This window comes from Sceloporus occidentalis, unplaced genomic scaffold (assembly GCF_023333645.1).
Source record: "Sceloporus occidentalis isolate IW3139 unplaced genomic scaffold, rSceOcc1.0.p SCAF_2, whole genome shotgun sequence".
In the NCBI taxonomy this organism is placed as follows: domain Eukaryota; kingdom Metazoa; phylum Chordata; class Lepidosauria; order Squamata; family Phrynosomatidae; genus Sceloporus; species Sceloporus occidentalis.
The window spans coordinates 135,113,020-135,129,628 of NW_028316982.1; the positions used below are offsets into that span (position 1 = coordinate 135,113,020).

Consider the following 16,609-nt stretch of genomic DNA (forward strand, 5'->3'; position numbering starts at 1 on the left):
CTGAACAGTGATGACAAGGAAAGTCACAGAGGGAGTGTGTGTGTGCGTGCGTGCGTATGCGTATGCATGCTTGTGTGTGAGAGCAAGAAACAGAGAAAGTACAAGGTGTCATTTTACAAAGTGACTTATTGCTACAAGAAGGAAGACTTTTACAGCTTATAGTATAGACTTGAGCAAGAATGTGAATAGTAATAAGCTTTGTAAAATGAAAGACCTTGAGCAGATTTAGCCTCTGGTGTTATAATTCATGTGGGCTGTCAGCTTTTCAACCATTTTCATGCTTCCTTGCAGGAGGAGGCATTTTTATGAAAGATGTGTGTGAATTTCCTGGTTGGAATTAGCAATAATTGCAGAAGCCATTGTTTTAACTGGTGCAAGTGATAGCACAATAACTTCAGGTTATTATTTTAAAATTATTAGATTTGCTAATGTTTCATTTCTTAATGTATCTTTTCTTAGCCTAGCAAATTGAGACCCACAAATTGCTGTTCAGGTGCTATAGGCTACTGCCCAGTAATATTGCAAGAGCCCCTATAGAAACTTGAACAGCAGCTTTGAAAGGGACTGTTCCCTTACTGCCATCATATAATTAGGTTTTATGAGGAATGATCTATGCAAGGAAAGGAGAACTAGCAATCAAGGTTGGAAAAATGAGAACAAATCAGGAATAGAGTTTCTGATGAAACATTTTTTAGTGGAAAGAGTTCTAAGTTTGATTAAGAGACTGTGAGCATTTTCTGCTGTCACACTAAGAAAAAGAACATTCTTCTTTTTAAATTCCAGAGGGGTAGTCACGTCAGTCTGTTCCAGAAAAAAGAACAAAGAGTCCTGTGGTGTACCTCAAAGACTAGATTTGCCACCAAAATACTGACATTTGTAATGAATTCTGAAGTTCCTCCTGAGGCAAAACATCTGAAGAATCTGGGGAAAAGCCAGAAGCTTCGATAAGACTAGGAAAATGTTTCAGATGGATTCCACATATCCCTGGATTGCTGCCAGGTGTCTGCCAAAAGTGGAATTCAAGGCACATTTAAAGGTTCCTTCTCAGACATGCCACCTGATGAATTTTAAGAGAGGCCAAGCAAATGTTTTTCCAGGAGAAAGTCTCTCAAGAAGATTCCCCATACTGGAACTAGCACATTTATGGTGGCATGGTTTTGATGGGAACAAAGTCCATTTTGTCAGAGGCAAAAAAGAAAAAGAAAGTGTTCTCTAAAAGTAGTGGTGTCAGGAAGAAATTCTATTTTAACTGATAAGAATTGACTGGAGCAAAATTCACCATTCAGATCTCACTGGTCATGCTGAAAATGACACATTTCTTCTCTGAAAAATCATTATTGCAAATATTAGTATCAGTATTATTTATGACTGTTAGTTTTGTCATGCAGTCAGAATCCAGAATAGAAATATTCTTACAATTAAGTGTTAACACAGAGAGACAGATGCCAGAGGCCGTTGCAATGGGAGCATATGCATAGCATCAGATTCACTAATACTTGCATCCCCGAGCCCTCTTTCTGAAGCTAATGGGAGGGACTGTTTTCATGTTGTAACATTTTCCCTCGGTAGCAGCAAATTGACTGCCATGCATTCATCTTGAGCTGAACTGTACAGAGTCACTTGAGAACAAGGCGGTGGCAAGGAGGGCTGGGGGAGGAGTGATAATTTTTAAACTGCAGCTGCATAGCTAAATTACATGCCTGAAAGTCAAGAGATGAAAGATGTGATGGTGATAAATACGGACAGTGTTAGGCAGGCTGGAAAAAAAAGAAAGAAAGTTTAGATGCAAGAGTTCCTCTTCTGTCAGAAAGAGTGTTTTATTCCTACAGTGCAACACAGGCTTTGTCCTAGGGCAGGATTAATGTAGCAGACTCAAAATAAGTCTCTTTGATACCCAAAGCTGTGTCTGAAGTCCCATGGATCTCACAGGGTGAGTAAGTAGTAGTAATGAAAGGAGCAACTTGACTGTTCCCAGCCTTGGGCTGGTAGTTGTTGCACAAAGAGTATTGTCTGCTGCTGCCCAAAATCTACGTCACTTGAGTAACATTAGAAGAGAGAAGGTCACACAGAGGTTGAGAAAAGGAGTATTTTTCCCCACACCAGCATTGGTACCTAAACAAAATAATGAGGAATGAAGTCACCTAATGTGGTAGCTTGATCTTCCTGCACTGTAAATGTGGTCTCCCACCTATGTAATGACATACCACACCAATTACCTTGAAGGACTAGAATAAGACACATTTTTATCATCTTGTTATTTTCTTCATCTTTAACACTGGGGTATTAGCTATGTTGTTCTGTAAAATCATTATGTGAAGAGATATTTGGTACCTTTGAGTCTAACTGAAAGAAAGAAATGTGCAGTATGAGCTTTCATAGGCTTAAGTCTACTTCCTCAGATGCATTTGGGGTACCTCCTTCAAGTTTTTTGAGGAATATCAAGTCTCTGTCTCTGCCTCCAACTTCCAGACCATACCACTTTCTTTCTGCTTACATTCCTCCACTATCTAGATGGGGATGAAAGCTTGCCTCTCATCCCATATCAAAACCAGCAATATGGCTGCTAATATCACAGAGAACTTTTTCACATAGGGAAAATTGGAAGGTTACATTGGTCACAATGCAGGGTCATCCAGGGCAAATTTCACAATTGCTTTTCAGATGACACTATGCACAAATGGGTCAGAATCCAGACAGAAAGTGAGGTGAATCAGGAAATAAGCATTTTTGCAGAAATATTGTGTTTTCATTCCCATTTCTCTTCATGTAATTGCAGCAGTGTGAAAACCATGTCCCTGATTCTCCCTGTTCCCAATTTTCCCGTGGTTCCTTGCTGTGCCAAGGAGGGGAAGGCAGCCTTGTTCTTAAAGTTATACACACACACACACACACACACACACACACACACCTCTTTCCCTCGTGTGGTTGGTCTCCTTCTCTAATAGAGCTTCTAAGGAGCCTCTAAGGAAACACCTGGTGGAAGAAGGCAGAAAGAGAGGAAGTTTTGGAATTCCTCCTGTACAGGAGGGAGGAATGGAGGATATGTCCTGGAAAAGGATGACATCTGGGAATTTCAGCCCTCACTGAAACCAGGCAGGTTTATGGACTGGCCACCTCCTCTTTCTCTCTAGTGTGTGTGTGTGAGTGAGTGAGTGAGTGAGTGAGTGAGTGGTTTTATGGGAGTTTGCAAAGGGAAACCTCAGCCTTCCTTCCTCTGAAACAGCTTCTAGGGCAAAGAAGATTTTCCTCCCCGGTTTCCCTTCCCTCTCTGGAGTATGCACTTGGAGAAATGACAGTTTGGAGCATGCACAAAAAAGTTATTTCCAAGCTATCAATGGGATTTGTCCTCATCCATCTGAAACCCAAATTTGCTTTCGATCCACTTTCTTGCCTAAGTAATGTGCTTTTAATCTTTTGTTCTGCTCTTTGTGTGATAAGCAATAGTGAATTTGCTTGCTTTTCCAGGATGCCAACACTTTAACCATTTTCGTGTGTGAAAAAGTCCAGTGGCAAATTGTTAAATGTTACTGGAAGATGGGATTACCCAGACTCTATAGCCACTAACAAATCAGCCTTGGTCATCAAGGTGAAAAAGAGAGCATCCAGTTTTTATCTTAATCACAAAAGCAACCATTTCATACAAAGCTCCCAGACAAGCCAGCATTACAATTCAAGCACTCTTGAATGACTGGCTACCTTAGATGAAGCAAGGCAAAGAGCCAGTGTAAGTACTTGCTACAACATTTTGGACTTTTGGACAAAACATGGATTCCCCATAAATCCAGACAACAGATATCTAATCTCATCCAGGAAATTTCTCACCTGGGTATAATAATGGTTTCAGTGAAGCATAATTCAGCAAATCTGGAAATCATAATTTATGATGCCATCTGGTCAAGCACTAATGAATCTGCAGGGGATGTTGGTCTAATGCATCATTATCACTAGTGAGGGCAACTCATTCTCAAACTTCTTGGATCAAAGAAGTACTGCCAGTTTGCATTTTTAAATGTTTTTTTTAATTGTGGGTTATCTGAGTCCTTGTTTCTTTTTCAGCTATTCAAGTGGTAATAAGTATAAAAGCCTAGTCTTGGATTTGCAAATTAAGAGTGTATACCCGGTTCATGAATACTGTAGTTTAATGCAGGGGTTGGCAACCCTCTAGGTGTTGTTGGACTGCAATTCTGTGTAGCCCTAGTGAGCAAAGCCAGTGGTGAAGAATCCTGGGAGCTGCAGTCCAATAACATCTAGAGGAACACAAAATTCACACCTTCAATTTACCCAAGAATGAATCCTTCTAACTGTGAAAGCAACAGAATGTGTATCACTAGGTTTATAGCCAACATGGGATCAGAAACAAACATGTTTGGAGAGTCAGGTATTTCCAGAAACAATTGCAACCTTCATGTCTGGTGTTTTTTTTGTTTGTTTGTTTGTTTTGGGGGGGGGGGGGGTTGTGTTGTTTTTTTTTTGTGTGTGGTTTTTTTTAAGTAAGGAAATACAAAATCCGGGAAAGAGCCCACTGAAAACTGTGTGTGGTTACTTCTTTAGCTTGAATCCTAAATTGACTCCCTGTTGCTCCACTTTTTCTCTGCACATTCAGATATCTTAAAATTAAGCCTAAACTTGTTACTGTTTTTTTTTTTCTTTATAGACATCTATTGGTGTAAATGGCACTTCATAGAGTGTTACAAGTACAAGAGTGAGAACTATACTAACCAGAAACAACATGTTGTCTAAACAAGTTGTTCCCAAAAAGGAAGGCAAAATAATAAAAAAGTCAAAGTACATGTTACATGTTATTTTACTTTTACACTATATAGTTAATACAATCCATAATTTGAATGTGATTTAAGCCACAGCTAAGCTTTCAGAAGTCAGAGGTGGAAAAAAGGAAGGGAGTGTACTAGCCCTGCCTATTCTGCATAATTTTGATCATACATAAAAAGGGACACTTTGGAGAACAGCCCCCTCAACACATGGAGTGATTCCATGAGAGCTAAAACTAAGATTCTGCAGGACTCCTCTCACCTCTGCTGAGCCAATGAAGGGACTGCAACTGGACTTAACTGTTTTATGAATGTTTGAACAAAATGTCAGTGTTGCTTTGGTGCAGGCTCTAAAGTAAAGCACTCCATAATCTCACACCCCAACATTTTTTAAAGATAAAATTGGATAGAAAAGAGGATCACTTTCTGGTTGAGGAAAAATGATTTCTTGGGCCTGGAACAAACCAGAGAGACTATCAAACATGGTAGATCCCTCAAAGCACCTTTCCTATCCAATTTTATTTTTTAAAAATGTTGGGATGTAGGACTATGGAGTGCTTTACTTTAGCACCTGCACTAAAATGTTCAGCCTTGCCAAATCAGGAAGGGTGTTATGCAACCCACTGACTTGGGCTGATCACCCACCCCTTTAGTACCAATGAAATCTGTACAACTTAAGTTAGTCAACTATGATTCACTTAACTTGGATCCAATCCAATCGAATCCAATCCAGTTCAATGAAACCACTGTTAAAACTAAATTGATACATCAGGAGGATGTTGACTGGCGATCCATGAAGGTAAACAGAACTCTTTACTAAGGCTTCTGTAGGGCTCTGTTTTTGTTGCCTGTCTTAGCAAGGAAAGCAGGAGTCCATCCCCGGGTAAGCCTAATAATGACCACCAAGCTTGCAGCTGGTTTTGCGGGTCACACATTATGTTGTCCTAATTTATGAGGAAATTGAAAAATACATTATTTTCTACATATTGGATTGAAGAGACACTGTCTGAGCTTCTTTGGCTTTGGTTTCTTTTACAGCATAATTTCAGGCTTTTCCTTTGTACTTCTGATAAATCTTTTCTTTTCTTGGTGATTTCATGCACTATGGTCAAGATTTTGACTTGCATTCAAGATCCATGTGACAGGATTTTTTTTTTTAAAAAAAAACAAAAGGTGGGGAGGTTTGTTGTGAAGCTTTGTGTGGCAGTCATGGCAATGAATCCTATAACTTGCATTACAGGAGTATTGATGTTTATGGCTCCGGTACACCATCTGCCTTCCTGGAACCCATTGTATTACCATTCTTCTCTCTTATTTTTACAGAACAAACATAGTTTTGTTGCAGCAGACATTTTAAAATCTGTTCATGTGAACATAATGAAAGAGCCATATGTGCTAATGTTTGGCTGGAAAAAACCATATTGGTCATATTTTGGACATGGAGCCTAGACTGACAATCCATGTATGATTTATCTGGAATTTTTTTTTGGTCTGCCTTCATTTCCAGGGCACTATTGATGCTTTTTATGGAAATATTATAGGTGTGCTTATTTCTTGCTTCTTTCATTCACATCAGAAAGTATGAAGAATTGCAAATATTCTCTTCCTGTAGGGGAAAATTATAAGTTTTTTTTCTCTATTAGCAAAAGTTCCCCTAGATTTTGTGGGAATATATTTTTGTGCCAAATGCTGTTTCATGTGTAATAAATGAAAATTACATGAAATGGCATTTAATGTAATTAAATAAATAAATTTCTTTTAAAATTTGTTTTATTTTATTTGGTCTGAGTGTGCCAGTATGTCAAGATGCTCTTTCTGAGCAAGGATAAGAAAATTTGCATTTGTAATGCACCTGGTAAGACAGGTCACTAGGGTGGAGATTGTGGCTATGTATCCTTTAGCAGATGTTCTTCATACCACTGCTTGCTGCATGTATAGTTGTAGATAATAATCCAGATTGGGTGTTTTCTGACACAAATCAACATAAGGTTGCTAGGATGTAGAGATGTATGAAGAGGGATTAGGCATGCTCCCTGAAACCAACATTATGAAAAGCATAAAGCAGAAGGAACTACTCTGCCCTGAATATCAAATAAATGGCTCCTAAATGAAGAACAAAATTCACAGGATCTCAAAGATTACAAGACAATATTAAATACTGCCACACTTTCAGAAATGTTAACTGATAGTTTATTTAAGAAAGATAAGTCAGGAAATTAAACTAAGATAGAAAATACAGAAAGTTTCCTCTCATCTAAACAAAAAGGAATGAGAATGACAGAATATTGTGCATGAGTAGAGCAAGTGATGTGAGTGTTGGAGACACTCTGGGTGATCTAGGACAGGTTCACACTCTTTCAATGTCAAAGGAAAGCAAAGGCAAGCCACCTTTGAACAAATCTTGCCAAGAAAATCCCATGATAGGTTAACGCTAATTCAGAAATGACTTGAAGGCACACAGCAATTGTGGATGAACGTATGGATGGAGTATACCATTGCAGATTTCAGGAGTAGGCTGGATTAATTTTTTTGCACTATAACCTATGCTAAAAACAGAAAATTAGTGCAACCGTTACAGCCTGACCTTTGTTTTTGATGTGATACTTTCTCTGAGTTGTGAGAAACATTCAGAAGCATGAGTTCTCACCTACTGTTTGGTAGGATGTAGCCCATGTGTGTCCCAGTTTTGAATCATGTGAGGTAGTCATGAGTCCATCAGTCCATGTCACTTTCCATATGCGCTCACCCCATATGCCTGTTCCATCTGGTTTTTGCCTTAACATTCACACTTTAAAGCATATTTTTACAAGCACTTTCCTCTTACATATGTATTTTGAAATATATTTTCAAAATACATATGTGAAAGAAATTTGCATTAAGAACAATCTAGCATTATGAAAAATGGAATAACAATTCAATGTCTGCAATATTTAATAACATTATTTCAATGACTGGGCAGTACACTAATCCCATTGTTGTGAGCTAAAGCTAGTACGTCCATGTTAATTAATAAATGGAAATTTGCTAGTGTATAGAATTGGATCAGGTTGTCCCATAGATTGGGCCAAAAGCTTTCTAAGCAACCACTGATCCATATATTCCAAAAAATGAATGGGACAAATCAGTTCATAATTTGATGGAGTGGCAGGGTAGGATAAGATTCTGATCTGAATGATTTTTATTTATTCAAGAAGAAAATTAAAATAATTGGCCCATGAAGCCATGAATTTTGGATATAGATTTCCACAAATTGTTGACTGAGTTCAACACAAATAACATCTTTCTATCCTGACAGAATAGTCAGAGTTCCCTCCTAACTTATATATCAAAACAAAAATACCCAAAGCACTGGAGATGAATTACTTTGGCAAAAGGGCATAGTTTGGTCTCCATAGTAACAATAGGGCTGCATCCACACTGCAGAAATAATCCTGGTTGACTTTTTTTGTGGGTTTTTGGGCTATGTGGCCAAGTTCTAGAAGAGTTTATTCCTGATGTTTCACCAGCATCTGTGGCTGGCATCTTCAGAGAAATCTTGGTTGACACCACTTTAACTGCCATTATTCAGTGCTATGGAATTATGAGAACTGTAGTTTTGTGAGACATGTTCTCTGTCAGAGATCTTGTGCCACAACAAACTACAACTCCCAGAATTCCATAGCACTGATCTATGGCAGTTAATGTGGTATCAACATGGATTATTTCTGCAGATGCAAACAGATATAAATGGAGAACCAGATATGAAAACCTTAAAACAGGGATGGACAAAGTGTGATTGCAGGGTCATTTTTCTGATTCTGTGTTGTGGTTTCATTTTTGTTCCAAAGGCCCTGTAAGAGATATGGCAGGAAGGTTTATCATGTTTTGCCTCTCTAGGCCATTTTGGGCCCAGGAGAGGCATTAAAAAGTACAGGGGATGAACTGGCAATGACTTCTAGGTCACTTCTTGTTGGAAAAAAGAAGTCTCAGACCTAAAACACCCTTGGTGTTAAATTTGGCAAAATGTTTGTAATTCCTTAGAGGGAACTGGTGGACTTCTGGGTACAAAAAATTAGACACATTCATTTGCAAGGATACAGTCCCCCTACCCCCACCGCCAAGGTAACTGGGGTGGCCAACATGGCCCCCTATCCCAAACAGTTGCCCATTTCTGTTTTGGAACATAGAGGGCTCATTCTGACTTACATTTAAATTGGTTTGCAGTTCACTTTGATATCAGGTTGGTGAACCGATTCTAGTCAACATGTACTTCCCATTGTGGAAGCAATTTTTTTCAATAATTCTATGCATTTGTGTCTTTTTTGACACACTTGTCATTCACATTAGCTAGGGTATTTTTCTTTTAAATGTCAAACATTGGGTGGATGTGGTGATGCCCAAAAGCCCCGGCAGAGAGGAAGGCAAGGAGGCATCCTTCCACTTTCTGCCTCTCATCTCCCCCCCCCCCTCCTCAGACGTCTTCCTTTTTCAGGGCAGGAGAAGACAGTGGCAAACGTCCTCTGAACAAACCTTGCAAAGTGTGGTACAATAGTTTTAGTGTTGGACTATGACTCTGGACACCAGGATTGGGTTCCTTGCCCAGCCATGGAAACACACTGGATGACCTTGGACAAGTCACATTCTCTCAGCCTCAGGGGAAGGCGATGGCAAACCTCTCTGGAACAAACTTTCCACCTCCTGCCTTTCTCCCCATCCTCAGGTGTCTTCTTTTTCCAGGGCAGAGGGAGTCCAAGAGGTGCGGTGGGCAGCTGCAGCACCCAAATCAAGTGCCCCCCTCTACAGAATGGCATGCTGGCCTCCAAGGGTCTGACAGTAGGAGTAGGAGGTGGAGAAGCCACAGGAGGAGGAGGAGGAGGAGGGAAGGAAGGCAGCAGCCCTGGAGCCCATAAAGGTCCTAGGGTGGCAGGAGCAGGGCTGCATAGAGCATCCACCAGCCCTGACTCCTGCCAGCTGCGACTTTGTTGTTGTGGGGCTAGGCAAGGAGGGCACTGCTGCTGGGCAGGGGCTCTGGGAGGGATGGGTGGGCAGCAGAGCTTGGCACAGGTGCAGGAGCCACATGGAAGGGACACCTGGACCTGGAGGGACCCTATTGCTGAGGATCAGGCCTGTCAATTCCAGGGAAAGCCGATGGAGGATCCCGCCGAGCAGTCTCTGGGGGAGGGGAAGGAGGCAGTGACCAGGAGGTCCTCTCCGGGCAGAGGCCAACCCTCTTCCATATAGTCCCTCCTCTCAAATACAATGTGAATGCTCCACATCATTCACACTTGTTGCACATGGTTTCAAACCGCTTCTTTTTAAAAGAACCACTTTTTGATCAATCTTAAAATATAGCGAGTTTTTTTGCATTTGTCTTGTTTTAACACCACTTCAGTTGATAGCAATTCTGACTAAACCACTTTCAAATGTGAACAACACATGTATAAATCGAACAGCGATTCAGTTTATATCATAGTGGGAATGAGCCCAGAGTATTTCAATGCTATTTATACAACAGCACAAGCCAGAAATTTATAGTAAAGCAGCTGGGGCAAAAGAAGTTGGAGAGAATAAGATATATTGGTCTTCTTGCTAACAAATCACACTGACTCAGTGCAATTAATTAAAAGAGAGAGATCTAGATTGGTCAGCAAAACTCAGAACAATGAAAATGAGGAGGAAAAGTTAGAGATGTCAAGTTTGCGATCTTATTCTTTAACCTGTATGCTAAATAAGCTGACTAGTTTCCTTTTTGTTTTGCCTTTTGTGATTTTGCTGTAACTTTTGTAATTTGATTTTTGTTTTGTTCAACATGATCCCCTTTGGTTACTCAATAATGTTTGTTCAAAATATATTTTTCATTAAAGGCAAAGATATATATAGTATTAGACATAGTGGTAGAATGTTTAGGAAGGGCAAACACAAATGTCCAATGAAGACCCAGTCTGCACATTTGTCTGAGAGATGTGGATCAGATAGGCTCTTATTAGAATTTACAAAGGTCAAAAGGCAGCTGTGAATTCTCCTCTGTTATTGGCATCATTATGAGCAGTATGATCCAAGGCTGGGTTCAAGCTCTTCAGTGGTTACTTTTTGCCTCTCCTTGCCAACACCTGCCTGCCATCCTGAGCCAGCAACTGTATTGGCTACTGTTCTCTGTATCTCTGGCACTACTGTCTGCACCTGAAATTGGTATAATAGGAGGCTGATGCTGACTAGCCATGAAGCTGGTACTGTAGTGATGGACTGCCTTGGACTATGTTCTTCTGAAGGATGAGGTATAAATCAATTTGGTTCACATTTTACGTCATACTCTCACACCAATGCAAAAACTAAGTGTTAAGCCGCTGAAATTCTCAAGTGTCTGAGTTTCGCAACTGAATTCTCTGATCAAAAAAGCATAGAAAATGCACTATGTATTTAATGTATTTATACATTTTAATAATAATATAAAAATGCATATGTTAGGGAAGGTACACACCAAAATTCATATATTAATGAAAATAACAGCCAAACATGTATTTTGCTAGGTGAATCGCTGATTAAAACACATGAGGTGCATTGCACAAAACTGAACGTACTAAGATTAATTTGCAGTCTGTTAAAGCAAAAATCTTAACATTAGGAATGAAAATTTCCAAATGTTCAGGATGGATTGATTTTAAATATTTAATAAAATAGGAAACTAGCAGAAACTTGAAACTGACCAATATGTCTATTTCTAATTCTTTCTATCTGTGAACCTACTGGTAATGAGGAACAGAGTGGTACACTGCTGGATGTCTGAGAACATGACAAGGTGTTGTAGATATTGGCAAGCCTCTTTGTCCTTTATCACTCACCTGGACTGTTGCTTTTGTTAACTACCATCAAGTTGATTTTGATGAATGGTGACCCTATGAATGAGAGACATTCAAATCACCCTATCATCAACAGCCCTGATCAGGTCTTGCAGACGCTGTGCTGTAGCTTACTTGACTGAGTCTAACCATATGTACTTGATATCCACTGGGTTTCATTCCAGGATCCTTCATAGATGCCAGAATCCAAGGATGCTTGAGCCCCATTAAATATAATGACATAGTAAAATGGTGTCCCTTATATAAAATGGCAATATCAAGATTTGCTTTTTAGCATGTAAATATTTTTAAATGTTAAATATTTTTTAAAAAGTTAAATATTAAATATAAAAAAATTGAAATGAAGAGCTGACAGTAATGTGGTCTTACCCCTTTCCTGCTGCCTCCTTCTTTACCAAGCATTATTGTCTTTTCTAGTAAGTCATGTCTTCTCATCATATGTCTTTTTAGCAGTCCATGGTTTCACAGAACTCTTTTTGAGCACCACATTTCAAATGACTTGATTTCCTTCTTATCAGCTTTTGTCTGTTCAACTTTTACAACTATACACAGAAATGGGAAATCTGAAACTATTTCAATGTCCACATCATCTATTTTAAAGTTATGTAAATAATCTGTGTTCCTTGTTTTTTTCTTAACGTTTAACTTTAAACCCGTATTTGCACATTCTTCCTTGACTTTCCTCAGTAATCATTCCAATTCTTGCTATTTTCTGCTAGTTGTATGGTATGTATCATCTGCATATATTCAATTGTTGATGTTCCTTCCTCCAGGTCTAATTCATATGTTCAACATGAAGGCTAAATAGATAGAGTGATAAAATGTAGTCTTGCCTAATACCTTTCTCAATTAGAAACCATTGCCAATTGCAAACCTCTTCCCTTCCTGAACCTAGCATGAATATATGGCACTTCTCACTCATTTTATGGTAAAAATCTGTTGTAGAATTTCGAGCATCTATTCATTTGCTTCAAAAATTAATGCAATGGTCCTATGGATACTGCAATCTCTGGTTTCCCCTTTCTCGGGGATTCTTATTTGTTGACACATTTTAGTTAGAAGTAGAAAATATTCTGTCTCTGTAGATTGAAACAGCTCTATTGGTATGCCATGTATTCCTGGTTATTTGTTTCTCCAAATGCTCTAAGTGCAGCTTCTGCTTCACTTTGTAAAAGTGGAGGTTTGTCTTCAGATGGTTCTCCTTCCAATTAATCTGTCACCTTTTCATATCTCTTTTATATCATTTTCTGTTTCCATCATCTTTTTATGTCTGTTTGAATACATATAATACCTTTCCCTGCTGGTCATAGAGCATATTCACTCTTGGCTTAAATTTCCCTTTGATTTCTTGGATCTTGTAGAAGAGGTCTCTTGTTCTTCCCTTTTTGTTATCATCTTCTGTTTCTCTGCTTTGATTGCCATAGTAGTTCTCTTGATCCCTGTGCATATGTTGTTGAACAGCTGTATTCAGGGTTCTCACTTTATTTTTGTCACCTTTTACTGTTGCTTCTTGACTGTCCTTAATTGCTTGAAGAGTTTCATCTTCCCTTTCATTTTACCTGCTGATCATGTTTTCTTTTTCATTCCTCTCTTACAATGTTCCTGTCCACAGTTCTTCTGTCTCCTGGTTAAATTATGCTTAATAGTGCAAATCTGTTTTTCACATTACCTTTAAATTATATGGGAATGTTCTTCAGCTTGTATTACGACATGATGATTGCTTCAGTTATGATATTAGTAGTTCATAGTTGTGTCACAATCTGCTCCTGGTCTTGCTTTTGCAGAGAAAATGGAGCTTCTCCATCTTCTTTTTCCAACTATGTAGTCTATTTGTTTTCTGTATTGGCCATCGGGTGATGTCCATATATACAGTTGCTCCTTGGGTTACTTGAAGAATATGTTTGCAATAAACAACCTGTTGGTCTCACAAAATTCAGTTAGTTGGTGTCCTGCTTCATTTCTTGATCCTTGGCCAAATTTTCCTACCATCCTTAACTCTGCTCTGTTTCTTATTTCTGCATTGCAATTTCCTATGATTAACAAGTAATGTTTTCTTTTCCCTTTGAGCCCGTCAACAACTGAACATCCTTTTGGCTTTAGCTCAGTTTCATCAATAGCCACAACACTGCAAATATTCTGTGACAGTGTCTACCTTGCTGTTTCGCACAGAATTATGAGCATGGACAGAAGGTTGAATCAAAAACGGCAGTGGATGGAGACATTTCCTAGTGCAGGGGTAGGCAACCTTTTTGAGCCGGGGGCCGGGTTGCTGTCCCTCAGACAACTGAGTAGCCGAAGCCAAAAAATTAAAAAATTAAAAATTAAAAAAAAAATTAAATATATAAATAAACCAGGACAAATGTAAGACAAAATTTTCAAATGGAAGACACTTTTTTTAAAAAATGGAGGACACGCGAAAAAATTTGCTGATTTTTAAAAACATTTTGTAATATAAATGCATGTTTCTGAGGCTTCTATAGACAATTGCCCCCCAAAGGCCCTGGCGGCAATCGGCGGCAGGACTGGGCTGGGGCCGGTCCCAAGGCCTTGCCGGGCCGCATCCGGCCCGCGGGACGCAGGTTGCCTACCCCTGTCCTAGTGTTTCCATTTAATGCTATGTTTTGTTGATCTGTGGATACCAGAACATGTCTGACTGTATTATATTATGGTGATGGGCTTACTTGCTTGCCCTAATATTCCTAAAACCTCTCCATACTATTTAATTGCATTTATATTACCTGAAAATAAAAATAGAACCTTTAAGAAATTTGAGTTACCACATTTCCAATGAGAGTCATTGCTGTGACATTCAGCTTTCAGCTTTTTCTCCCATTATTTCAATTGTTCCTTTGCTGATCCTTGTGACGGATAAAAACTATGTGAGATATGCAACATTTTATTAGCACACATTAGAGAACTGGGTCACTAAGAAGTGTTGTGACTTGCTGTTGTAGGCATTAGAATATCTCACACATAATACAAATTGTTAAAAAAGAAAGAAACTACACACACATTGTCACCATTACTGAGACTTTGAGACTACTACAGGTATATAAAAGATTTAAATATTCAGTGTGTGCTTCTTCCATAGCTCAAAATCAATGTAATGATGTATTATATCTGAAGCCTTTGAACCCCATTGTGAGTCACTGTAGACACAGCGCTGGCTCAGTGGAATGATGGGCTAGTATTTAAAGCAGTATGAAGCACTTTCTTATATCCTACAGAAAGAACATTTCCACTCATCTGGTATGTGTTTTTTTTGTTTTGGTTATTAAAATGCTTTAGCTATATCCCTGGGCTATAAGAATAAATAAACCTCTACCACAAATGGTTATGTCAGTTCTGTTTTTAATCACAGAATATATCTTCTAATTGAAGAAGACATCCTGACAAAATTTTCTTGTGAAAATAAGCTGTTGTTTCAGTGTTTCCATTTTCATGTTGCTCCCTGTTTTGTGAAGGTAAGGAATGGAGGCTTGGTTTTAGATGTATTCCAGATTTAAATACTAAAACATCAGTGAGTTTCAAGACCATTTGCTTTCTCAGACTTGATAATATCTGCAGCAATATTTCTTGCACAGTATAAACAGTACTCCTTTTTTCCCTTCAACAGAAAGAAATGTCCATCTATGGCATGCCTTCTTTAGCATAAAAATCTCTTTTAATATTTGAAACTGGTGTGCAGCCATTGATACATCTTTATATATGCTTCTAAACAACAACATGAGCCAAAAATACCTATGGATACCTATTCCACATGTTATAAATATTATCTATATTCTTATACAAGTAGACATCATAGCAGCTGTGTTTGAGAGGTTGGCTATTTTGTTAGGGACATGGGTTGATTCCTCCTCTTGTTTGGCTAAGCAAATTGCTCCCTATAAGACATGTTGCTTGTTATCATCGTGTGTCATTTGATAATATTTATAACATTTTGGCTTTGAGTTACTTTTACATTATTTTAAATACATTTAAAGATGGCAAACTGACTGCATGTTCTCCCATGAATCCTAGAAGGCACAATTTTGGGACTAGCAAGTGAACATTAAAACAGGGACATTGTCAATTTTAATTTTTTTTAAAAAAAAAATATAGCATTGTTGTGACCTAATTTCTCAGCAGAATAATGCTATATGTAAGATTGCTACTTTTAATCTATTACTTATAGGCTTCACCGTTCCGAAAAAGTTGATAGGAATTCTGTTTATTGAATATCAATATGACAATATGATTCCCTTAGTCTAAATAGAATTAATTCATACTGTGTATGTTATACAATAGGGCTGTGCTGCATTTATTTCCTTTGTAAAATATCTTTTGCACTGTGTACTTCAAGGAAAGTGTTGCTGTCATTATTTTAAAGACAAACATTAGTTAATTAGCTAGCTAAAAGGAAATTAATTAATGGAAGTAATCAAGATGCTGAACCTTATTTCTGCATTATGTTCAGCACCTTGGATGGCTATGTCTATTTCTAATTCTTAGTAATCTGAAAACTAAGCAAAACCTATTACTAAGTTCAACAATATTGTGTTCTTTTTGGTCTCAGAAGACTTTCAATAGACGGCAAAAACAAAACATAATATTTTTTATAAAGAAAAACAGAACAAAAAACAAAATAAGCACTTTCCTAAGAGATGCAGAGAAAATTAAAACCAAACCCCCCAAAACTTTTCCTTTTTTGTTACCTTTGGCTCACAGCTGTTTCTAGTGATAAGAATAGATTAATCTCCAAATGCTTGTTCCTTTTTCTATTTTGTTAATTTTAATTACTATTACTAATTACTATTAGTTTTGTCAATATGTTTTTTTTAATAGTAAGAAGCCATTTCAACAATCTGTATCAGCAACTGGAACACAAGTGCACTAAATGTTGGAACATTAGTTGTGAGTTGGTTTGGAAGTGCACAGAGCTTTCCCTTACTATTACCCAGAATTTTCCATAATGTTCAAAGCATTTTACACCCATTATCTTAATAATCTGTAAAATAAAACCTG

General features: G+C 38.2%; 1 protein-coding gene across 14 annotated transcripts in view; it reads left to right on the forward strand.

The window, feature by feature from the left end:
- Window positions 1-16,609, forward strand: part of PCDH17 (protocadherin 17) — a 186,320-nt gene that overhangs the window by 152,834 nt on the left and 16,877 nt on the right. The window contains exon 5 of one of the 14 annotated variants that reach the window (XM_089511078.1): window positions 3,466-3,487. The exons of the other annotated variants lie outside the window; for them this stretch is intronic. The gene's annotated coding sequence lies outside the window, so the exon portion shown is untranslated. Of the gene's footprint in view, window positions 1-3,465; window positions 3,488-16,609 lie in introns of those variants that run through there. 14 annotated transcript variants of the gene reach the window in all.